Source organism: Ictidomys tridecemlineatus, chromosome 11 (genome assembly GCF_052094955.1).
Source record: "Ictidomys tridecemlineatus isolate mIctTri1 chromosome 11, mIctTri1.hap1, whole genome shotgun sequence".
Lineage (NCBI taxonomy): Eukaryota > Metazoa > Chordata > Mammalia > Rodentia > Sciuridae > Ictidomys > Ictidomys tridecemlineatus.
This window is the reverse complement of record NC_135487.1, coordinates 112680767-112706445: the sequence shown is the minus strand read 5'-3', so window position 1 is coordinate 112706445 and position 25679 is coordinate 112680767. Positions and strand designations below refer to the sequence as shown.

Here is a 25679-nt window from a genome sequence, read left to right as displayed (position 1 = left end):
CAGGTACAAATATCACTTGCCTAATGGAATCTCTCATGAGCTGGGCACCTTGGAACATCTTTCTGTGAGCAGGGCCTCTGGGCACCTTACAAAATGCTCTGCCAACTTGTGCTCTTCAGCCAGTTCCTCTCGATGGCCCTCAGGGTCATGCTGGATGAGGAGGTCCTTGATATGCCTACTGAGGAAGAAAGAAGCATCTTCATCTTCCTGCAGCTTCAGGGGGCCAATTCTGGTGCCTGAAATTCAATCAGGAAATTAAAATCCCTAAGGTAGGATACAAGGGGAAATTTATAACTAGAACTCAATGAATGATGGGATAGTAGGATTTGGACACAGATTTCTATGACAATATCCCTTTGAAGCCTTCAAACCAATATTCTGGTAATTTTGAGCAATTGTTCACACATTGTTGCACTTGCCAGTTTACCTCCTGCAGACTACTACACACCCAATGCTGGTAATTCATGTACTTACTTGGTACTTTTCTTTTGATACTATGAAAAAATACATTTGTACATGTGTATATATTTATACATTTCGGCATATAAATGTATATGTATACACATGTACACGTACATATGTATAGATAAAAACATACATAAGTACAGATATATATCTAACTGCATTCCGTGCTTTGAGAGCCCTACTACAAAAGAAGAAGTATGTGGAAGGAAGTCTGAATTTAACCCTGCATTTAGACTCTACATGAGAAGGTGGATGGGACCTGGGTACAGGAAATCCCGAGATTGATTCATTCAGAGTGACTCTACAAGTACCAAAAGGAAAACAAACTTATGTGGGGAATGACATTGCTGTTTGGGTGAATGGAATTGGTAGTAATCAGCAGCTTGTGTGTACAGGGTCGTGTTTCTCTCTGTCCTTCCACCTGGGTTGAGCTTGGAGACAAAGTGCTGTGCCAGCCTGTTCCTATCAGCAATTTGCTCTCAGAGGACCTTCCCCAGGGGACTGTCAGAGTCTTCCATGTGAGGAAGTCCTTGAGATGCTGACTGAGGAACAATTAGGCATCTCTCCCTTCTGGGGACTGCTGGGGTAACTGGGTGACAGCTCTCAAGCCTGAGCATGACTTATAACAAAGAATTTCCTGACGCAGGTAGAAAGGAATGCATAAGAATGGATGCAGTATTGAGAAGGGATAAGGATTTGAGAGAGGTGTTTCTGAAGGTATCATGAGGAGTCCTTCAGTGCAATTCTGACTCATTTAATGCCAGAAGCCCATGAGCATTCATAGTTTACTTGAACTCTATTTCAGTAAGTTCAGAAATAATAAGATTTGACATTTATTACAGGAATATTGAAGAAAGCAAGCAATATCCTTTAAAAACACACTTTGAAACTCTGTGCAACACGCACAAACATACAGAAGACCAATTTTTCCCTGGATCTGGAGGGAAGAATATATACAATCAACATATCACATTGGTTAGCTCAGCACCCCTGGATGATCAGAATTACCTGGGGGCATTGGCTCCTGTCCTTCATCCTTACCATGGAATTTATTTCCTGCCAATAAAACCAGACTGGACCAGCCACATTAAACTACTCCTGCTTTACACATTGCAAACACGAGCATATAAATGTTCTCTGGGTACACTGGGATGTCCTGAGAAGAATACTGAAGGAGAACTTAAAAGAAGGTACCCTGCACTTACCATAAAAACTGGCCTTGTTTTGGAGACCAGGGGAGTAGGCAGTCCTGTTCTGATAAATTATTCACCCAGATCCTGTCTCTGAACTCTGGAAAAAAGTCAAGCATGCACTTTTTTCCCCCCAAGAGATTCTGGTAAAAGTGCCTAGCTGCCTTCTAAAACACGTGGGTAAGTTCCCTCAGCAGACACTTTGTTTTATGTTGGTTCAGATTAGAAAAGACACTGAAAATAGATTTAGATGGAATATGCAAACTCTCACAAAGGAAACATTTATTGGTGTGCCATTGACACAGTATCCTTGGCTATTAATGGATTTTGCAGGTGACAGGGTAAAGCCTTATCTTCAGGGAAAATGCCATACATAGGCAATGAGAATTTGGGACTGGAGCTTAGAGCCAAGCAAACATGGTACCATCTTTAAACATATAAGTGAATTTGCTGTCCTTCTTGGATAGCCACAAATGTTCAAAAAACACTGCGGAGAATTGATATTTTAACAGGACAAGTAGAGGAGAGATAAGAGGACCCACTGCAAAAGAGTCTTTTGGATAGATGATTAGGCATCTGCATGCTAAAGAACTAAATGAGATTCTTTGAATACATTCACTCTCCTCATCCCTGCCTGCAATGTTCCATAGCTTGCATTTGCCAGTGAGTGCCAGGAGGGACAGGTGGGGCTAAAAGTTGGAAGAGTGCAAGCTACCTGACCCACCCAAAGGCTGTACTTCAGACCTGGTGCTAGTGTTTGACTCATACCAATGAGTAACCATGGGACCTGCCTGCAGGGAGATCTCTCTACCCACATAGAGGGTTGAAATTGAAGAATAGGGAGGCTACCTGGGAACCCACCAGGAGCCACCTTTTTCTTTTTAATTTTTTTTAATAATTGTAGATGGACAGTTTTATTTGTTTTGTTTTTATGCTCTAATCTCTTTAGTTTTTTATGCAGTGCTAAGGATCAAACTCAGTGCCTCACACACATAGCCAAGCACTCTGCCACCAAGCTACAACCCCATTCCACCACCTTTTTCATGGAAGCAGTGTATTCACTGGCCCCATCCAGAGTAGAGTAAACCACATGTTCCTCAGAGAGGGAGGCTGGACTCTTGCTTGGGAGGCCAGAAAAGTGAGACAAGTCATGACAGCTGGAATGAGCCAAAAGCACCTCTTTCAATGAGTCCATCAGCATTTCATTCATATCCTCCTCCACTTGCAGCTCCACGCAGAGACCTGTATGATATACAAAACAATTACATGGCTGCATTTTCTTAGTTTCAGAAGAGTATATCACTGCAGTGTTTTGTACAAACACTAGATTTTCCTATACTTACACACAAAAAGCAACCTTCAGTGACAATAAATATACTCTACGTGAATGGCAGTAGTGATAATGATTTATATGCTACATTCAAAGTTAGTAACATGAAACGCAAAAGTACTAAAAGAAATGATCTGAGCAAGTTTGACAGCCAGAATCGAAGATTATTATCTTATATCATCTTGTTATTCTGAATAATTGTAATAAATGTGCGTGAGGTTGTATATTCTGAACTTAGTCCTATCAACAAAATTAATTATTTGACGGAATTAATTATTTTGAGTTTCAACATTCACAGGCAGGGATAGAAACATTTTTATATGCAGATCTAGCTTCCAGGCCACAGGTCAGAACACCCAGCATCACATTTAATTCCCATTAGTAGTCCAGTCATTATTTTATTATGATTATACAGTCTTGTAAAATGTCCTTTTTTATGAAATGCAATCAATTTTCATCTAATAACATTTTAGATGCCAAGTATTTAGAAGTGACTCTGAAGAACAAAGTTATTTCCTGAAAATGTTCATACTAACATACAAATTAGCACCAGACTGAAGACAAGGACAAAACAAAATCAAATATAAAGACTGGATTTTAAATGCCACTACTAATGCCAGATTAATTTTGAATATTCCTATTTGTACTGGAGTATTCATTACAAAAAGAACATTTCTAGTTTAACATCTTCAGAATAAAGTTTTAAATAGCAATCCTTAAAAGAGTTCATTTGAAAATATATAGAGAAATGTAATAAGCATGCATAAATGTTTTTTCATCAGATTTGATTACATACTTATTGTAGATATTTATAAGTTATTCACCCCTGATTATCAGTAAAGTTTGCTAGATGTCATGAAGTAAAAGGTCCGAAAAAAGATTCTAGAATAAACACTGCCACTGGAAAAGACACTGAAAAGCAGCCGTTTGCAACATTTTGAAAACCTGCTTTCATATTTCAGTTTTATAAGAAGTAGTTTTAAGTATTACATACATGATGATAAATTTATACTTGTCTCATGTAGTCCTGAATTTGGTACAAAAGAAACTACTTTAAAATCACATCAAGGGCTGGGGATGTGGCTCAAGTGGTAGCGTGCTCGCCTGGCATGTGTGCGGCCCGGGTTCGATCCTCAGCACCACATACAAGCAAGATGTTGTGTTCGCTGAAAAACTAAAAAATAAATAAATAAATAAATATTAAAAAGATTCTCTCCTCTCTCTCTCTTTTTTTTTTTAAAAATCACCTCAAATCTCAAATCGAGAAGAGTAGTTTTGTTTTGTTTTTTCCTTTTGATAAGTGAGCATGTGTTTTGCAATCTCTCAATTCACAGGAGTACAAAGTTAGACCCTGAACATGTTTTGTGGCTGTCTTTGCCTTCCTTCAGAGCTCCCAAATCACAATGAAGTACGTTGTAACACAGTACTGAGATTCAATAGTTGAACACCTGCAAAATATGACTGATTAATTGGTTAAAATGTAATCATATTTGTCAATATAATTTAAGATTAAAAATAATTCTCATATCTTACTACTGATTTTCAATATAGCCCATCATTTTGATTCTTTAATACTTGGTATATTTCTCTTAAAAAACATATTGGGAAAAGACAGTTTCATTGAGATAAGGACAAGAACAAAAATTATTGAGCTCTATGGAAACTTTGATGATTAAACAGACAGCAGTTCAAGGACCTCTTAATTTCTTAGCTAAAGGTACTATTGAGGAGCACATCAGGTACTAGGAAGGTCAAAGTGCATTGTGCTAACAGACAGGAGATTGTATTTAAGGTAGTGTGTTAATCAGCACTGAAGAGATCCATTAGTAACTACAATGAGGTTGTTTTAGTCAAAGGGAGTAATTAATAGAATTATGAATAATGGTTGTTATGCAATTCAACCCTAGAAAATGATATTGAATATGAAAAGACAGACTTGATATTATCCAATAATGTAGTGTTTGGCAAGTGTCAACGTTAGACTGAAAAGGAGTTGATTGTGTATATCTCTAAGTTAAATACTATTGCCTAATTGTTGAGTGACTTCTACAAGTGTTTTGTTTGTAAAAAGGCTTTTTTTTTTCTTTAAAAGTGGGAAGACACAAATTGCTATTTGCTTACTGTATTTCAAACTTTCACAAATAGTGAGGATGGGGGTTAAGAGCATAATGTTGGATAAAATGTTCAAATGTTCTAATAAAGACCAAAAAAATGTCAATAAATCTACAAGTGCTGCAAGACTACTTATTTCTCAGTTCAGAAACTGATTTTATGACATCAATGACAGCTCATTGTTAAAAAAAAAAATTGAAGACTAACTCTGATAATAGGAATTTCTTAGAAGATACTGAAATTGATCTTTTCCTTCATTTAATAAAATTGATTCACTTTCTGCATTCCCTTCTGCTTTCTACCTTTCTTTAAATACATTAACAGATTAAATATATTAACAGACTTTCCCACGAAATATATTCACAGATTTGTCCATTCTTATTGACTTTCTATTCTCATTTAACATCCCCCAGCCTTCAGTGCCAAAAGGAAGCACTAAAATAACAAAATGCTTGGCTCCAGAAATTACTCTAGGCAACAACCTTTATCTTCTGTCCATTCTTTTTCAGTTCATCTCCCATTGACCATGAGCAGTCTTCCTCCTTTCTTTTGACATCTTAGAGACTTCACTGGCTTTGAATCAGCTTCTACCCAGATGGGAGCTAAAAACTACTCCAGTAATCACAGAGGACTGTGTAAAGGCAAATTCAAAACCTTTTTCATGGTGAGGAAGAGATGAAAGGCTTAGAACCCTCATAAATTAATAAATTCTTCTAATCACAATTCTGAAATAGTATTCTTCCTTTATATTCATGTTTGTCTTTCCAGAGCTCAGATCTTCAACAATTATTATAATAGTATAATTATTATTCATTTCCTCCTCAATTCACTTAACTACATATACACACATACAATAAAGGACTCTAATAACTCTATCAATGCAATTTTCACAGAAAGTATACCCGATTGCATTATTGTCATTAAAATCATTCAATATCACTCTTTGTTTTTAGAAAAATTCTATTTGGGGGGATGGGTGTTTCATGACTTGGATCCTTTTCACTAATCGGACCTGCTTCTTTGCACTTTAAAACAAAAATGCTAATTCTAGTGTTGCAAACCACTTTGGGTTCTCTAGATGGTCAAGCTTGAGTATTTCTGTGCACCTTCAGTCCCTTACTCCTTAATATGGCATTTCCAATGACTTATAATTCCTGCCTCATATCATGTCATTGCCTGACTGATTCCTACCTAGCTTTCTAAAGTGAGTCTATCAGTGGGATGTTCTGAGAACTGGTGCTTACAGTTCGCTCAGTTGCTCTTTCTAGGTGATTCTATGGCACTCTGTTAATTCCCATCCAACAGATACAGAACGTGCACAAATTCTTTTTCTGCTTGCCACTTTATGCAACTATACCACACACCACCTGAGGGTCTTATATCTTGTATGTTTGAATTCCAAGCACTTTGTCACAGGAAAAGCACAAAAAATGTTTGCCAATTGCGTGCCATAAACTCCAGATACTAAAATATTAAAAATTTCATATATGGAATTTCAAACTTAAATTTGAAAATATGAATATTGATGTTAGGACATAGTTTCCCTTTTAGAGTCTTTCTATTTGACTAACTGGATTCTAAACTGGATATCAGAGCTCTTGGAACATGAGGCAACAACAAAAGCCAGGGACACTTAATACAGGAACTTTTCTCTACCTACTGGACTTCCAGAATACATCTCTGTGTTCTATAGATCAAACAAAGCTCCCAAATACATAGCAATTCTGGATGTTGAGAAACTTTAAAAAAGGAATGTCCAAAAGAATATCACTTCAACAAAACACAGAAGTCAAGGGGAAGAGAAAAGGACGAATAGCCAATAGTAGTGAGTGACATCTAATATTATGATGATAAGATGGAGACAAAATAGTCTTTATGCTCATTTATGATATGAAAATACTACAGTTTATATAGCGTAAGGATGAGAGATTAAATAGAATATCAAGCATAACAGACAGAAGAAGCTATTTAAATTTTTTTTTAAAGAGAGAGTGAGAGAGGGAGAGAGAGAAAGAGAGAGAGAGAATTGTAATATTTATTTTTTAGTTATTGGCGGACACAACATCTTTGTTGGTATGTGGTCCTGAGAATCGAACCCGGGCCGCATGCATCCCAGGCGAGCGCACTACCGCTTGAGCCACATTCCCAGCCCAGAAGAAGCAATTTAAAATCATGACTACACAAGGTATTTGTGACTAAATTATTAAATACATCTTATTCAGCTTTACATGGTTTCCTTTATTTTGGTAATTTAGCTCAATGTCAGTATTTCCCTTCAAATTACTGAAAATAACTTTAAAACACTTTGGAAGATATTAAACAGTTAAAAGCATACACTACTTATAATTCTTACGAATTCCACACTTAAATGTATGACTTGTACAGTTGTTAGTACGTATTATATTAGAAACAAAAAGTTGTCGCCCACATCTTTCTCTAGCTGGGCCCAGTTTTACCTTAGAAATTGTATTATTTTAGGAAGTCAACTGAGTGGTCCTCCCAATTATGCAACAGTGTGACGAAAAATCACGCTTCTGTGAATGGGGACAGAGATACTTGACCTTCAGTGTTCTGACTGAAGCTTCCCTGACCACTAGCCCCTTTCTGTGTAGAAATGATTGTAGAAAAAGGACAAGGAGGCTGCTGGGAAGAAAAGGAACAGAGTTCAGGAGTCAACATCCAGAGCCCACAGAGACTAAATTTCAGAGCTACTTCCAGCAATAGGGCCCAGAAGCATTTGAACATGGAAACTTGTGTGCAGCATACTTTGAGCTCATCAACTTACATTTGTGTATTCTTTGGAATGGAAAAACCTCCAAACTAATAGAATTCTGGAATTTGTGAGGTCCAAAACAGTTGATATTAGACTTCTTGGCAAAAAGGAGAGAACTCATGCCATTAATTGGGCAAGTACAATATTCAACGGTATTTGTACCACCAAACTTGTGAAGCAGTTCATGCAGCTTGTGCTGAAGGCGAAAAATAGCATTTGTAACACTCATTTCCAGATATGAAATATTTTTACTACAAAGACATCTGTCTCTGCATAACAAAGTTATAAATCATCTGGGGAAAAATTATTTCCTGTAACTCTACCTTGTATGGATGCTAAAGCATCAATCATTTTTCTTCTACAAATGCTATTTTGGTTCCAATATTAATAAATATAAACCTATTTCCTCTGTTGACCTCTCAGTCATGTTAAAACAACTGCTGCCTTAGCAATGCTTTTCTCAGACAGCACGTACATCCTAGCCAAGCTAGATTAATTTTATCTGCTTTCCTGTTTCTCTTTAACACAGTACAATAAATTAATTCAATATGAAGTAAACTTTAACATATCCAAAATTTTGTACACGTAACAGATACAGTATTTGTAAACTTGTTTTTGAGGGAAAAAGTAGCTTAAATTTTAGTTTTTTCAGTCCACTTAATCTGTATTAATTACTACATTCTTACTTTGAAGCCTAAAAGCAGGCAATATGTACATGAATGATCATGGTTATTCTAACAAAAGTTTATTTACAAAACACTCATAACAGGTCAGATTTGAACTGTGGGCCCACTTTTTTTTATCCCTGTCATGTATTAAAAAACTGGGAAATAATACATAAAAGAACGTGCAGTAAAGCAAACCATGACTAATACAAGTAACTACAAAAAATTTCTAGGTCATAAAGTATATTTACCTCAGATTTGTTATTATTATCTCATAATTAAGTGGCCTACAAATGGTTGAATAATGGAAATACTCTACCAGCATGCAGGTAATTCTAACCTAGGTCAGTGAAAATCATATTGCCTCTCAAAAATTCTTTGTTGGGGCTGGGGATGTGGCTCAAGTGGTAGCGCACTCACCTGGCATGCACAGGGCACTGAGTTTGATCCTCAGCACCACATAAAAATAAAATAAATATGTTGTGTCCGCCTAAAACTAAAAAATAAATATTAAAAAACTCTCTCTCTCTCTCTCTCTCTCTCTCTCTCTCTCTCTCTCTCTCTCTCTTAAAAAATTCTTTGTCAAAGCTCTAAACAATTGCTTTGGCTATTATTGAATTTTAATAGTACACTTGCAATTTTCAGATTATCATGTTTTCACTAGTGATCCTTAAATTGATGAGGAAAAAAAACTGTATGGAATATGGGTGTTAATTGAGCCACCTTCATTACACAGTCAAGAGTGTGGTCATGAAGTTTTGATATCCTCTGCACTCACTTCAGGCAGAGTTCATATCCACAGACCCTGTGATACTACCTATCCCTGCAATAAAACTACAGATTACATGAGCTATTCCTCACTGGGCATACAGTGTCAATAATGCAAGCTGAATAAATTCTTGACATCTGCTGTACAAATTTGTTCTTCTTAACCACACTGTCTTCTATACCTAAATGTTTGTTAGGGGATACATCTTATGTTAAGTGTTCTTACCACAATAAAGTAAAATTTAAAAGTCACAATAGATTAAATATAAGCACAGACATTATATTATTATAAACAGGAAGAAACAAATTGGAGTTACCTCATTTCTGTCATTCAATGTAACAACTTGAGTTTTTTTTAATATTTTCTGGAATTTATTTTGAAATAAACTTTTTATGTATCTTTCAAATTGATTTTTCTTTTTAAAACGTTCTGTTTATTATTCATGTTTCAGAGAACCTGCCCTTTACTAGTGTTCTACTAGAGCACTCCTCATTCCAGTTCACCCTGACATGTCACACCTCCCTGCCTTTGCATAGGTTCTTCCCCTGCCAGGTGTCCTTCCACTTGATGAGCTCTTTCTCCTCTGAAAACCACATTCAGAATTATTCTCACTCTCTTTGGATACCCCATAGTACTTTCTCTTTCAAATATTTTGTTTTAGTTGTAGTTGGACATAATACCTTTATTTTATTTGTATATGGTACTGAGTATCAAACCCAGCTAAGCCACAACCCCAGCCCACCCTACAGCATTTTAAAAGTATCCGCATTATTCTGCAGTGATAATTTATTAGATTATAGACTGAGGTTTTGGTTTTACATATTTATTTTACTTTCATGAACTCTTAAAATGATTAAGACCTTGTCTCCTCGCACTGGATTTCCTACAGCCTACTCTTATCTCTCACAGAAGAGAAACATCAGTAAATACTTGTTAAATGAGTGAGTTTATTGAAAGGTCTATCCATCTTCATTTCTAAGGCGCTATCTATTGTAATACTGTCTTTCAAGTCGACAAAAGTTTTTCAAAAAAGAAAAACTACATTAAACATTTACCAATTTAAAAATGCACCTTAATTTAGGGAATATGAAAATGGAAAATTATTTACATATCTGAATTGATGTAATCCAATAATGTCCACAAAACAGACTAAATATATTAAAATAAAGCATGTGCACAAAACAAATTAATGGAAAACAAAATATTCCAAAATAAAACTGCATCTTCTGTTTTAGAACATAGTACTGCATGGAAAATGTTGCTTTTGTTCAGAAAAAGCTTTTAGTTCTAACCCAGTATGTTTTCTCTCTAAGCAGTTTTTTGCAAAAATACAACTGCTTCCATTTCTCCCTTCTTTCTTGATAATTACTTCACTCCCAAGTAATTATCTCATCTTTTCATCAATTATTACATTTCCCACCTTTCGGTTAATGATGCCTTTGCTTGCTTGCCTATAGGTAGAATTAAGATTAAGGATAAAAGCACATTATTTAAGTGAATTGCAATCATTTATGTTATTATTAAATGGAGAGCCAAAGACTGTTAAGGTGAAGTTGGAATTTCTGGATTACTACCATCCTGTGGAAGTTATTAATCAGCTACATCACAATGGCCTGATGGACCATAAGAACTCAGAAGCCTTCAATTATGTCACAAGGTCTACACTGCTGCAACAACTAACACTCTATGTCTCTAGAGGGTGAAGGAGGAAAGTATGTACCTAGTCTTGTGTTTGAAAATTTATGTCTAATCTGCAGAGGAAAAAAGTAATTTAAGATCTACTGTTTTTAGAGTATTAGCTTCATACCATAGCCATGTAAATTAGGAAAAAAGTAAAATTACATTTAATGATAACAAACTAGAAATTGAAATAATTTTATATTTATTTTAAATGCTAAATGTTCACACATACTTAATTTCATTTTGATGAAATTCTAATTCTCCAATTTTTAGATCTTGAAAATATGTTCAAAGTATACTATAAGGAATCACAAAATCATTATCTTTAACAGTAAGATGTTCATTTAGACACAATAGAGAATAATATAGCTCATATTAATTATCCTCCAATTCTAGGCACAAAATCAATATGCTATTTTCACTGTGTGGCTAATAAGGGCAACAATTAGTCAACAGTAAATCAGTTACCTATAAGAGTGTCACCAGTCTTATTACAGTACACAAACTATTATATTTATGCTATAGTACAATAAATTATTTTGTTAGTTTGTAATTCTTTCAAGGATGAGTATATTAGTGGAGATCATTTTATACCTATAAGAACAAGATTAGATACATAGGTCCCTGGAGCAATTTAAAAACAAAACCCAAAACAGTGAATCACTATTTTTAAGAAAATGTGCTCCAAGATACACAGTTCCTTATTGTGTGTGTCTATTTTCTGTGGGACTTGCTTCATGACCATTTTGTGCAGCTTGTGTGTGTCTAGTTAGAGATTTTTAAGGTTGCTAAATGTTGAATGGAATTTCAGTGGCTGCTTGGCTGCAGAAGAGCATAGATAAAGGGTGTGATTATTTAACAGCTAAAAGAACACAAAGATTATTTAAGCATAAATCAGCACAAAAAATATCAAAAATGCAATTGATGATGTTCAATATTCAATATAACTATACAAGCAAAGATCATTTACCACAGACTCATATGATTAATATGAAAATAACCTTGTTACACAGGACACTTTTTCAATAGAAATACCTATCATGAGATTCCAAACTTAACATCATTTGACAAATTAAAACAAGGGAAAAAAACTGTTATTGCTTTGTTCTCAATAATGTGGTTCTATCACAAAGATTATTATTTTAAACTTTTTCTGGTTTGCTTAAGTACTAATGTAAAGCATAAGCTTATTAATTGAAGAAAAATTCACTATGGAATAACAATTTCTTGACATAAATTTGCATAAAACAATGCAGAATGATATTAGGATCACATGGTCATGCAAAAGTGCCTTTCTTTTTTTTTTTTTTCTTTTGGTGGGGAGGGAGGGGGGCGTCCAATGGACTTAACTCAGGGGCACTCAACCAGTGAACCACATCCACAGCCCTATTTTGTATTTTTCTAGACACAGGGTCTCACTGAGTTGCTTAGCGCCTCTCTAAATTGCTGAGGCTGGCTTTGAATTCGAGACCCTCCTGCCTCCACCTCCAGAGCCACTGGGATTACAGGAGGGCGCCCCCATGCCTGGCCGAAAGTTCCTTTCTTAATTTTCAGGATTTTTTCTCCTTTTAAAAAATAATTTATCAAAACTACACTGAGTTTTGTCTCGCTCCAGTTTGAATGCCAACCATCAAGAGTACAAATAGTAAGAAATGCTGACAAGGATGCAGGGAAACTGGAACAGGGACCCTCAGTGGAATCCTAACTTGATCCACCACTATGGAAATCAATATGAAGGTTCTTCAATAGTGTAGTCATATTACCACCATATGCCCCAGCTGCACCACTCCACAGTATTTATCCAGAAGAACTCTTAGTTAGCACATATAGAGCAAACATAATCATGTTTATAAACATGCAGAACATGCACAATTCATGTTTATAGTAAAACAATTAACTATAGCCAAGTCATACAAGCAGCCTAGGTGTCTGTCACCAGATGAAAAGACAAAAGAAAATGTGATACATACAGACACAACAGAGTTTTACTGAGCCCTGGAAAACAAAACAAAATTCTGTCATTAGTAGGAAAATGAATCTAGAGAATATGGTGTAACGTGAAATAAGCCAGACTCAGAGAGTGAGGGTCATCTGAATCCATTATATGTGGAAGGTAGAGAGAAAAGGGAGGAGGGGGGAATGCAACATCTCATAAAGACAGAAGAGAGAACAGTAGTGTAAAGGATGGGGTCAAGGGGCGGGAGGATGGGAGAGAAAGCGCAAGTACTGGGGAATGAAATTGACCAAATTGTGTTATGTGCAGGTATAAATATCGCAATGAAGAGGAGGAAGGGTCCGCAGAGGCGGCAGCGCTGGGGGAGCGGGGTCTACCTGCGAGCAGAAGTCCGTGCCCTGGACGCCCAGCTTGATGCACGTGGGACGCTGGAGCTTGGTCTCGCTGCTGCAGCCGTCCATCTCGCACACCCGGGTCTCCACCGCCGCTGTGCTGCCCGCCTGCTGCCAGCCTGCTGCCAGCGGAGGAGCGGTTCACTGGGGAAGAGGTGGGAGGGAAGGGGGACCGACAGCGCGAAGGGGAGGAGGTGGCAAGGGAGTCTAACAAGGAGTCCCGCCCCCTGCGGGTCCAGAAGCGAAAGTGGGGAAAGCGGAATCCCGGAGGGGACCATGCTGTGCGCTCCGCCCTAGTCCAAGAGCGCAGCTGGCGCCCCGCCTACGCCTTCCCCCGCCTTAGGGACCGAGCGCAGGTGGGGGCATCTGGGGAGTCCAGCCTTGCTTTGCGCTGGTTGCATGCAGTTCACTGTCTGCACTCAGCTCTCTGGAGCTCTGGGCGGTGAAGGCCAGTGAGAGTCAGCTAGGAGAAGGGGGTATGCCATGCCAACTCTGTGCCTTGGAAGACACATGCCCAGACGTCCTTACTGACCAAGGCTCCAGAGCTCTGCAGGTTCCCACGTCCTGCACCTCAGGCAGGTGAAAAGGGCGCTCCACTCTTCTGCTTTGGTTCCACTGGCCGCTCGGTGCAAAGTAATTTCTTTTTCTATTTCTCACTTATAATGTTTCCTCTGAGGCCTAAGGACCGCCGCTTGTCACAGAAAGGAGAATCAGAGCTGTCATGGGGATGACAGCTGGGGTTTGCATCTGTTCTCTCTCTCTCTCTCTCTCTCTCTCACTCACTCAACTTTTGCACACACCACCACCACTGCTGGTTTATCTCTTGCAAGAGAAAACATACCTTATACATATTTACATATATGTAGCCAGGGATATAGTAAGTTCTAAATAAATAATAAAAGAATGGAAGGTAAATGAAGTATTAAGAGAGTTCTTTTTTCAAGTGACAAGAATTTTTGGCTAGCAGCTTAGCAGTAAAAGAGAAATTCACCAAATCAGGGTAAACTGAGTATTTATACAAAAAAGACAAAATTGAAGTGCCAATCATATAGTTAGTAACATGAAACGCAAAAGTACTAAAAGAAATGATCTGAGCAAGTTTGACAGCCAGAATCCAAGATTATTGTCTTATATCATCTTGTTATTCTGAATAATTGTAATATATGTGTGTGAGGTTGTATATTCTGAACTTAGTCCTATCAACAAAATTAATTATTTGACAAAATTAATTATTTTGAGTTTCAACATTCACAGGCAGGGATAGAAACATTTTTATATGCAGGTCTAGCTTCCAGGTCACAGGTCAGAACACCCAGCATCACATTTAATTCCCATTAGTAGCCCAGTCATTATTTTATTATGATTATACAGTCTTGTAAAATGTCCTTTTTTATGAAATGCAATCAATTTTCATCTAATAACATTTTAGATGCCAAGTATTTAGAAGTGACTCCGAAGAACAAAGTTATTTCCTGAAAATGTTCATACTAACATACAAATTAGCACCAGACTGAAGACAAGGACAAAACAAAATCAAATATAAAGACTGGATTTTAAATGCCACTACTAATGCCAGATTAATTTTGAATATTCCTATTTGTACTGGAGTATTCATTACAAAAAGAACATTTCTAGTTTAACATCTTCAGAATAAAGTTTTAAATAGCAATCCTTAAAAGAGTTCATTTGAAAATATATAGAGAAATGTAATAAGCATGCATAAATGTTTTTTCATCAGATTTGATTACATACTTATTGTAGATATTTATAAGTTATTCACCCCTGATTATCAGTAAAGTTTGCTAGATGTCATGAAGTAAAAGGTCCGAAAAAAGATTCTAGAATAAACACTGCCACTGGAAAAGACACTGAAAAGCAGCCGTTTGCAACATTTTGAAAACCTGCTTTCATATTTCAGTTTTATAAGAAGTAGTTTTAAGTATTACATACATGATGATAAATTTATACTTGTCTCATGTAGTCCTGAATTTGGTACAAAAGAAACTACTTTAAAATCACATCAAGGGCTGGGGATGTGGCTCAAGTGGTAGCGTGCTCGCCTGGCATGTGTGCGGCCCGGGTTCGATCCTCAGCACCACATACAAGCAAGATGTTGTGTTCGCTGAAAAACTAAAAAATAAATAAATAAATAAATATTAAAAAGATTCTCTCCTCTCTCTCTCTTTTTTTTTTTAAAAATCACCTCAAATCTCAAATCGAGAAGAGTAGTTTTGTTTTGTTTTTTCCTTTTGATAAGTGAGCATGTGTTTTGCAATCTCTCAATTCACAGGAGTACAAAGTTAGACCCTGAACATGTTTTGTGGCTGTCTTTGCCTTCCTTCAGAGCTCCCAAATCACAATGAAGTACGTTGTAACACAGTACTGAGATTCAATAGTTGAACACCTGCAAAATATGACTGATTAATTGGTTAAAATGTAATCATATTTGTCAATATAATTTAAGATTAAAAATAATTCTCATATCTTACTACTGATTTTCAATATAGCCCATCATTTTGATTCTTTAATACTTGGTATATTTCTCTTAAAAAACATATTGGGAAAAGACAGTTTCATTGAGATAAGGACAAGAACAAAAATTATTGAGCTCTATGGAAACTTTGATGATTAAACAGACAGCAGTTCAAGGACCTCTTAATTTCTTAGCTAAAGGTACTATTGAGGAGCACATCAGGTACTAGGAAGGTCAAAGTGCATTGTGCTAACAGACAGGAGATTGTATTTAAGGTAGTGTGTTAATCAGCACTGAAGAGATCCATTAGTAACTACAATGAGGTTGTTTTAGTCAAAGGGAGTAATTAATAGAATTATGAATAATGGTTGTTATGCAATTCAACCCTAGAAAATGATATTGAATATGAAAAGACAGACTTGATATTATCCAATAATGTAGTGTTTGGCAAGTGTCAACGTTAGACTGAAAAGGAGTTGATTGTGTATATCTCTAAGTTAAATACTATTGCCTAATTGTTGAGTGACTTCTACAAGTGTTTTGTTTGTAAAAAGGCTTTTTTTTTTCTTTAAAAGTGGGAAGACACAAATTGCTATTTGCTTACTGTATTTCAAACTTTCACAAATAGTGAGGATGGGGGTTAAGAGCATAATGTTGGATAAAATGTTCAAATGTTCTAATAAAGACCAAAAAAATGTCAATAAATCTACAAGTGCTGCAAGACTACTTATTTCTCAGTTCAGAAACTGATTTTATGACATCAATGACAGCTCATTGTTAAAAAAAAAAATTGAAGACTAACTCTGATAATAGGAATTTCTTAGAAGATACTGAAATTGATCTTTTCCTTCATTTAATAAAATTGATTCACTTTCTGCATTCCCTTCTGCTTTCTACCTTTCTTTAAATACATTAACAGATTAAATATATTAACAGACTTTCCCACGAAATATATTCACAGATTTGTCCATTCTTATTGACTTTCTATTCTCATTTAACATCCCCCAGCCTTCAGTGCCAAAAGGAAGCACTAAAATAACAAAATGCTTGGCTCCAGAAATTACTCTAGGCAACAACCTTTATCTTCTGTCCATTCTTTTTCAGTTCATCTCCCATTGACCATGAGCAGTCTTCCTCCTTTCTTTTGACATCTTAGAGACTTCACTGGCTTTGAATCAGCTTCTACCCAGATGGGAGCTAAAAACTACTCCAGTAATCACAGAGGACTGTGTAAAGGCAAATTCAAAACCTTTTTCATGGTGAGGAAGAGATGAAAGGCTTAGAACCCTCATAAATTAATAAATTCTTCTAATCACAATTCTGAAATAGTATTCTTCCTTTATATTCATGTTTGTCTTTCCAGAGCTCAGATCTTCAACAATTATTATAATAGTATAATTATTATTCATTTCCTCCTCAATTCACTTAACTACATATACACACATACAATAAAGGACTCTAATAACTCTATCAATGCAATTTTCACAGAAAGTATACCCGATTGCATTATTGTCATTAAAATCATTCAATATCACTCTTTGTTTTTAGAAAAATTCTATTTGGGGGGATGGGTGTTTCATGACTTGGATCCTTTTCACTAATCGGACCTGCTTCTTTGCACTTTAAAACAAAAATGCTAATTCTAGTGTTGCAAACCACTTTGGGTTCTCTAGATGGTCAAGCTTGAGTATTTCTGTGCACCTTCAGTCCCTTACTCCTTAATATGGCATTTCCAATGACTTATAATTCCTGCCTCATATCATGTCATTGCCTGACTGATTCCTACCTAGCTTTCTAAAGTGAGTCTATCAGTGGGATGTTCTGAGAACTGGTGCTTACAGTTCGCTCAGTTGCTCTTTCTAGGTGATTCTATGGCACTCTGTTAATTCCCATCCAACAGATACAGAACGTGCACAAATTCTTTTTCTGCTTGCCACTTTATGCAACTATACCACACACCACCTGAGGGTCTTATATCTTGTATGTTTGAATTCCAAGCACTTTGTCACAGGAAAAGCACAAAAAATGTTTGCCAATTGCGTGCCATAAACTCCAGATACTAAAATATTAAAAATTTCATATATGGAATTTCAAACTTAAATTTGAAAATATGAATATTGATGTTAGGACATAGTTTCCCTTTTAGAGTCTTTCTATTTGACTAACTGGATTCTAAACTGGATATCAGAGCTCTTGGAACATGAGGCAACAACAAAAGCCAGGGACACTTAATACAGGAACTTTTCTCTACCTACTGGACTTCCAGAATACATCTCTGTGTTCTATAGATCAAACAAAGCTCCCAAATACATAGCAATTCTGGATGTTGAGAAACTTTAAAAAAGGAATGTCCAAAAGAATATCACTTCAACAAAACACAGAAGTCAAGGGGAAGAGAAAAGGACGAATAGCCAATAGTAGTGAGTGACATCTAATATTATGATGATAAGATGGAGACAAAATAGTCTTTATGCTCATTTATGATATGAAAATACTACAGTTTATATAGCGTAAGGATGAGAGATTAAATAGAATATCAAGCATAACAGACAGAAGAAGCTATTTAAATTTTTTTTTAAAGAGAGAGTGAGAGAGGGAGAGAGAGAAAGAGAGAGAGAGAATTGTAATATTTATTTTTTAGTTATTGGCGGACACAACATCTTTGTTGGTATGTGGTCCTGAGAATCGAACCCGGGCCGCATGCATCCCAGGCGAGCGCACTACCGCTTGAGCCACATTCCCAGCCCAGAAGAAGCAATTTAAAATCATGACTACACAAGGTATTTGTGACTAAATTATTAAATACATCTTATTCAGCTTTACATGGTTTCCTTTATTTTGGTAATTTAGCTCAATGTCAGTATTTCCCTTCAAATTACTGAAAATAACTTTAAAACACTTTGGAAGATATTAAACAGTTAAAAGCATACACTACTTATAATTCTTACGAATTCCACACTTAAATGTATGACTTGTACAGTTGTTAGTACGTATTATATTAGAAACAAAAAGTTGTCGCCCACATCTTTCTCTAGCTGGGCCCAGTTTTACCTTAGAAATTGTATTATTTTAGGAAGTCAACTGAGTGGTCCTCCCAATTATGCAACAGTGTGACGAAAAATCACGCTTCTGTGAATGGGGACAGAGATACTTGACCTTCAGTGTTCTGACTGAAGCTTCCCTGACCACTAGCCCCTTTCTGTGTAGAAATGATTGTAGAAAAAGGACAAGGAGGCTGCTGGGAAGAAAAGGAACAGAGTTCAGGAGTCAACATCCAGAGCCCACAGAGACTAAATTTCAGAGCTACTTCCAGCAATAGGGCCCAGAAGCATTTGAACATGGAAACTTGTGTGCAGCATACTTTGAGCTCATCAACTTACATTTGTGTATTCTTTGGAATGGAAAAACCTCCAAACTAATAGAATTCTGGAATTTGTGAGGTCCAAAACAGTTGATATTAGACTTCTTGGCAAAAAGGAGAGAACTCATGCCATTAATTGGGCAAGTACAATATTCAACGGTATTTGTACTACCAAACTTGTGAAGCAGTTCATGCAGCTTGTGCTGAAGGCGAAAAATAGCATTTGTAACACTCATTTCCAGATATGAAATATTTTTACTACAAAGACATCTGTCTCTGCATAACAAAGTTATAAATCATCTGGGGAAAAATTATTTCCTGTAACTCTACCTTGTATGGATGCTAAAGCATCAATCATTTTTCTTCTACAAATGCTATTTTGGTTCCAATATTAATAAATATAAACCTATTTCCTCTGTTGACCTCTCAGTCATGTTAAAACAACTGCTGCCTTAGCAATGCTTTTCTCAGACAGCACGTACATCCTAGCCAAGCTAGATTAATTTTATCTGCTTTCCTGTTTCTCTTTAACACAGTACAATAAATTAATTCAATATGAAGTAAACTTTAACATATCCAAAATTTTGTACACGTAACAGATACAGTATTTGTAAACTTGTTTTTGAGGGAAAAAGTAGCTTAAATTTTAGTTTTTTCAGTCCACTTAATCTGTATTAATTACTACATTCTTACTTTGAAGCCTAAAAGCAGGCAATATGTACATGAATGATCATGGTTATTCTAACAAAAGTTTATTTACAAAACACTCATAACAGGTCAGATTTGAACTGTGGGCCCACTTTTTTTTATCCCTGTCATGTATTAAAAAACTGGGAAATAATACATAAAAGAACGTGCAGTAAAGCAAACCATGACTAATACAAGTAACTACAAAAAATTTCTAGGTCATAAAGTATATTTACCTCAGATTTGTTATTATTATCTCATAATTAAGTGGCCTACAAATGGTTGAATAATGGAAATACTCTACCAGCATGCAGGTAATTCTAACCTAGGTCAGTGAAAATCATATTGCCTCTCAAAAATTCTTTGTTGGGGCTGGGGATGTGGCTCAAGTGGTAGCGCACTCACCTGGCATGCACAGGGCACTGAGTTTGATCCTCAGCACCACATAAAAATAAAATAAATATGTTGTGTCCGCCTAAAACTAAAAAATAAATATTAAAAAACTCTCTCTCTCTCTCTCTCTCTCTCTCTCTCTCTCTCTCTCTCTCTCTCTTAAAAAATTCTTTGTCAAAGCTCTAAACAATTGCTTTGGCTATTATTGAATTTTAATAGTACACTTGCAATTTTCAGATTATCATGTTTTCACTAGTGATCCTTAAATTGATGAGGAAAAAAAACTGTATGGAATATGGGTGTTAATTGAGCCACCTTCATTACACAGTCAAGAGTGTGGTCATGAAGTTTTGATATCCTCTGCACTCACTTCAGGCAGAGTTCATATCCACAGACCCTGTGATACTACCTATCCCTGCAATAAAACTACAGATTACATGAGCTATTCCTCACTGGGCATACAGTGTCAATAATGCAAGCTGAATAAATTCTTGACATCTGCTGTACAAATTTGTTCTTCTTAACCACACTGTCTTCTATACCTAAATGTTTGTTAGGGGATACATCTTATGTTAAGTGTTCTTACCACAATAAAGTAAAATTTAAAAGTCACAATAGATTAAATATAAGCACAGACATTATATTATTATAAACAGGAAGAAACAAATTGGAGTTACCTCATTTCTGTCATTCAATGTAACAACTTGAGTTTTTTTTAATATTTTCTGGAATTTATTTTGAAATAAACTTTTTATGTACCTTTCAAATTGATTTTTCTTTTTAAAACGTTCTGTTTATTATTCATGTTTCAGAGAACCTGCCCTTTACTAGTGTTCTGCTAGAGCACTCCTCATTCCAGTTCACCCTGACATGTCACACCTCCCTGCCTTTGCATAGGTTCTTCCCCTGCCAGGTGTCCTTCCACTTGATGAGCTCTTTCTCCTCTGAAAACCACATTCAGAATTATTCTCGCTCTCTTTGGATACCCCATAGTACTTTCTCTTTCAAATATTTTGTTTTAGTTGTAGTTGGACATAATACCTTTATTTTATTTGTATATGGTACTGAGTATCAAACCCAGCTAAGCCACAACCCCAGCCCACCCTACAGCATTTTAAAAGTATCCGCATTATTCTGCAGTGATAATTTATTAGATTATAGACTAAGGTTTTGGTTTTACATATTTATTTTACTTTCATGAACTCTTAAAATGATTAAGACCTTGTCTCCTCGCACTGGATTTCCTACAGCCTACTCTTATCTCTCACAGAAGAGAAACATCAGTAAATACTTGTTAAATGAATGACTTAATTGAAAGGTCTATCTATCTTCATTTCTAAGGCGCTATCTATTGTAATACTGTCTTTCAAGTCGACAAAAGTTTTTCAAAAAAGGAAAACTACATTAAATATTTACCAATTTAAAAATGCACCTTAATTTAGGGAATATGAAAATGGAAAATTATTTACATATCTGAATTGATGTAATCCAATAATGTCTACAAAACAGACTAAATATATTAAAATAAAGCATGTGCACAAAACAAATTAATGGAAAACAAAATATTCCAAAATAAAACTGCATCTTCTGTTTTAGAACATAGTACTGCATGGAAAATGTTGCTTTTGTTCAGAAAAAGCTTTTAGTTCTAACCCAGTATGTTTTCTCTCTAAGCAGTTTTTTGCAAAAATACAACTGCTTCCATTTCTCCCTTCTTTCTTGATAATTGCTTCACTCCCAAGTAATTATCTCATCTTTTCATCAATTATTACATTTCCCACCTTTAGGTTAATGATGCCTTTGCTTGCTTGCCTATAGGTAGAATTAAGATTAAGGATAAAAGCACATTATTTAAGTGAATTGCAATCATTTATGTTATTATTAAATGGAGAGCAAAAGACTGTTAAGGTGAAGTTGGAATTTCTGGATTACTACCATCCTGTGGAAGTTATTAATCAGCTACATCACAATGGCCTGATGGACCATAAGAACTCAGAAGCCTTCAATTATGTCACAAGGTCTACACTGCTGCAACAACTAACACTCTATGTCTCTAGAGGGTGAAGGAGGAAAGTATGTACCTAATCTGGTGTTTGAAAATTTATGTCGAATCTGCAGAGGAAAAAAGTAATTTAAGATCTACAGTTTTTAGAGTATTAGCTTCATACCATAGCCATGTAAATTAGGGAAAAAGTAAAATTACATTTAATGATAACAAACTAGAAATTGAAATAATTTTATATTTATTTTAAATGCTAAATGTTCACACATACTTAATTTCATTTTGATGAAATTCTAATTCTCCAATTTTTAGATCTTGAAAATATGTTCAAAGTATACTATAAGGAATCACAAAATCATTATCTTTAACAGTAAGATGTTCATTTAGACACAATATAGAATAATATAGCTCATATTAATTATCCTCCAATTCTAGGCACAAAATCAATATGCTATTTTCACTGTGTGGCTAATAAGGGCAACAATTAGTCAACAGTGAATCAGTTACCTATAAGAGTGTCACCAGTCTTATTACAGTACACAAACTATTATATTTATGCTATAGTACAATAAATTATTTTGTTAGTTTGTAATTCTTTCAAGGATGAGTATATTAGCGGAGATCATTTTATACCTATAAGAACAAGATTAGATACATAGGTCCCTATAGCAATTTAAAAACAAAACCCAAAACAGTGAATCACTATTTTTAAGAAAATGTGCTCCAAGATTCACAGTTCCTTATTGTGTGTGTCCATTTTCTGTGGGTCTTGCTTCATGACCATTTTGTGCAGCTTGTGTGTGTCCAGTTAGAGATTTTTAAGGTTGCTAAATGTTGAATGGAATTTCAGTGGCTGCTTGGCTGCAGAAGAGCATAGATAAAGGGTGTGATTATTTAACAGCTAAAAGAACACAAAGATTATTTAAGCATAAATCAGCACAAAAAATATCAAAAATGAAATTGATGATGTTCAATATTCAATATAACTATATAAGCAAAGACCGTTTACTACAGACTCATATGATTAATATGAAAATAACCTTGTTACACAGGACACTTTTTCAATAGAAATACCTATCATGAGATTCCAAACTTAACATCATTTGACAAATTAAAACAAGGGAAAAAAACTGTTATTGCTTTGTTCTCAATAATATGGTTCTATCACAAAGATTATTATTTTAAACTTTTTCTGGTTTGCTTAAGTATTAATGTAAAGCATAAGCTTATTAATTGAAGAAAAATTCACTATGGAATAACAATTTCTTGACATAAATTTGCATATAACAATGCAGAATGATATTAGGATCACATGGTCATGCAAAAGTGCTTTTCTTTTTCCTTTTTTTTTTTTTTTGGCAGGGAGGGGGGCGTCCAATGGACTTAACTCAGGGGCACTCAACCAGTGAACCACATCCACAGCCCTATTTTGTATTTTACTAGACACAGGGTCTCACTGAGTTGCTTAGCGCCTCTCTAAATTGTTGAGGCTGACTTTGAATTCGAGACCCTCCTGCCTCCACCTCCAGAGCCACTGGGATTACAGGAGGGCGCCCCCATGCCTGGCCGAAAGTTCCTTTCTTAATTTTCAGGATTTTTTCTCCTTTTAAAAAATAATTTATCAAAACTACACTGAGTTTTGTCTTGCTCCAGTTTGAATGTCAACCATCAAGAGTACAAATAGTAAGAAATGCTGACAAGGATGCAGGGAAAAGGGAACAGGGACCCTCAGTGGAATCCTAAATTGATCAACCTCTATGGAAATCAATATGAAGGTTCTTCAATGGTGTAGTCATATTACCACAATATGCCCCAGCTACACCACTCCACAGTATTTATCCAGAAGAACTCTTAGTTAGCACATATAGAGCAAATATAATCATGTTTATAAACATGCAGAACATGCACAATTCATGTTTATAGTAAAACAATGAACTATAGCCAAGTCCTACAAGCAGCCTAGGTGTCTGTCACCAGATGAAAAGACAAAAGAAAATGTGATACATATAGACACAACAGAGTTTTACTGAGCCCTGGAAAACAAAACAAAATTATGTCATTAGTAGGAAAATGAATCTAGAGAATATGGTGTAACGTGAAATAAGCCAGACTCAGAGAGTGAGGGTCATCTGAATCCATTATATGTGGAAGGTAGACAGAAAAGGGAGGAGGGGGGATGCAACATCTCATAAAGACAGAAGAGAGAACAGTAGTGTAAAGGATGGGGTCAAGGGGCGGGAGGATGGGAGAGAGAGCACAAGTACTGGGGGATGAAATTGACCAAATTGTGTTATGTGCAGGTATAAATATCGCAATGAAGAGGAGGAAGGGTCCGCACAGGAGGCAGCACTCCTGGGGAGCGGGGTCTACCTGCGAGCAGAAGTCCGTGCCCTGGACGCCCAGCTTGATGCATGTGGGACGCTGGAGCTTGGTCTTGCTGCTGCAGCCATCCATCTCGCACACCCGCCTCTCCACCACCGCTGTGCAGCCCGCCTGCCCGCCTGCTGCCGGCGGAGGAGCGGTTCACTGGGGAAGAGGTGGGAGGGAAGGGGGACCGACAGCGCGAAGGGGAGGAGGTGGCAAGGGAGTCTAACAAGGAGTCCCGCCCCCTGTGGGTCCAGAAGCAAAAGTGGGGAAAGGGGAATCCCAGAGGCTACCATGCTGTGTGCTCCGCCCTAGTCCAAGAGCGCAGCTGGCGCCCCGCCTATGCCTTCCCCCGCCTTAGGGACCGAGCGCAGGTGGGGGCAGCTGGGGAGTCCAGCCTTGCTTTGTGCTGGTTGAATGCAGTCTGCACTCAGCTCTCTCAAGCTCTGGGCGGTGAAGGCCAGTGAGAGTCAGCGAGGAGAAGGGGGTATGCTGTGCCAACTCTGTGCCTTGGAAGACACATGCCCAGACGTCCTTACTGACCAAGGCTCTAGAGCTCTGCAGGTTCCCATGTCCTGCACCTCAGGCAGATGAAAAGGGCGCTCCACTCTTCTGCTTTGGTTCCACTGGCCGCTCGGTGCAAAGTAATTTCTTTTTCTATTTCTCACTTATAATGTTTCCTCTGAGGCCTAAGGACCGCCGCTTGTCACAGAAAGGAGAATCAGAGCTGTCATGGGGAAGACAGCTGGGGTTTGCATCTGTCCTCCCTTTCTCTCTCTCTCTCTCTCTCTCTCTCTCTCTCTCTCTCTCTCAACTTTTGCACACACCACCACCACTGCTGGTTTATCTCTTGCAAGAGAAAACATACCTTATACATATTTACATATATGTAGCCAGGGATATAGTAAGTTCTAAATAAATAATAAAAGAATGAAAGGTAAATGAAGTATTAAGAGAGTTCTTTTTTTCAAGTGACAAGAATTTTTGACTAGGAGCTTAGCAGTGGAAGAGAAATTAACCAAATCAGGGTAAACTGAGTATTTATACAAAAAAGACAAAATTGAAGTGC

The 25679-nt window shown here is 36.6% G+C and overlaps 1 long non-coding RNA gene across 1 annotated transcript; it reads right to left on the bottom strand.

The window, feature by feature from the left end:
* Window positions 1–634: 634 nt before the first annotated feature.
* On the bottom strand, window positions 635–24978 carry LOC144368305 (uncharacterized). The gene is made up of 4 exons (XR_013428112.1): window positions 24617–24978; window positions 13316–15460; window positions 3980–4159; window positions 635–2897 (listed from the first exon to the last, which is right to left on the bottom strand). It is a non-coding gene; the product is annotated as an uncharacterized LOC144368305 (long non-coding RNA).
* Window positions 24979–25679: the final 701 nt, after the last annotated feature.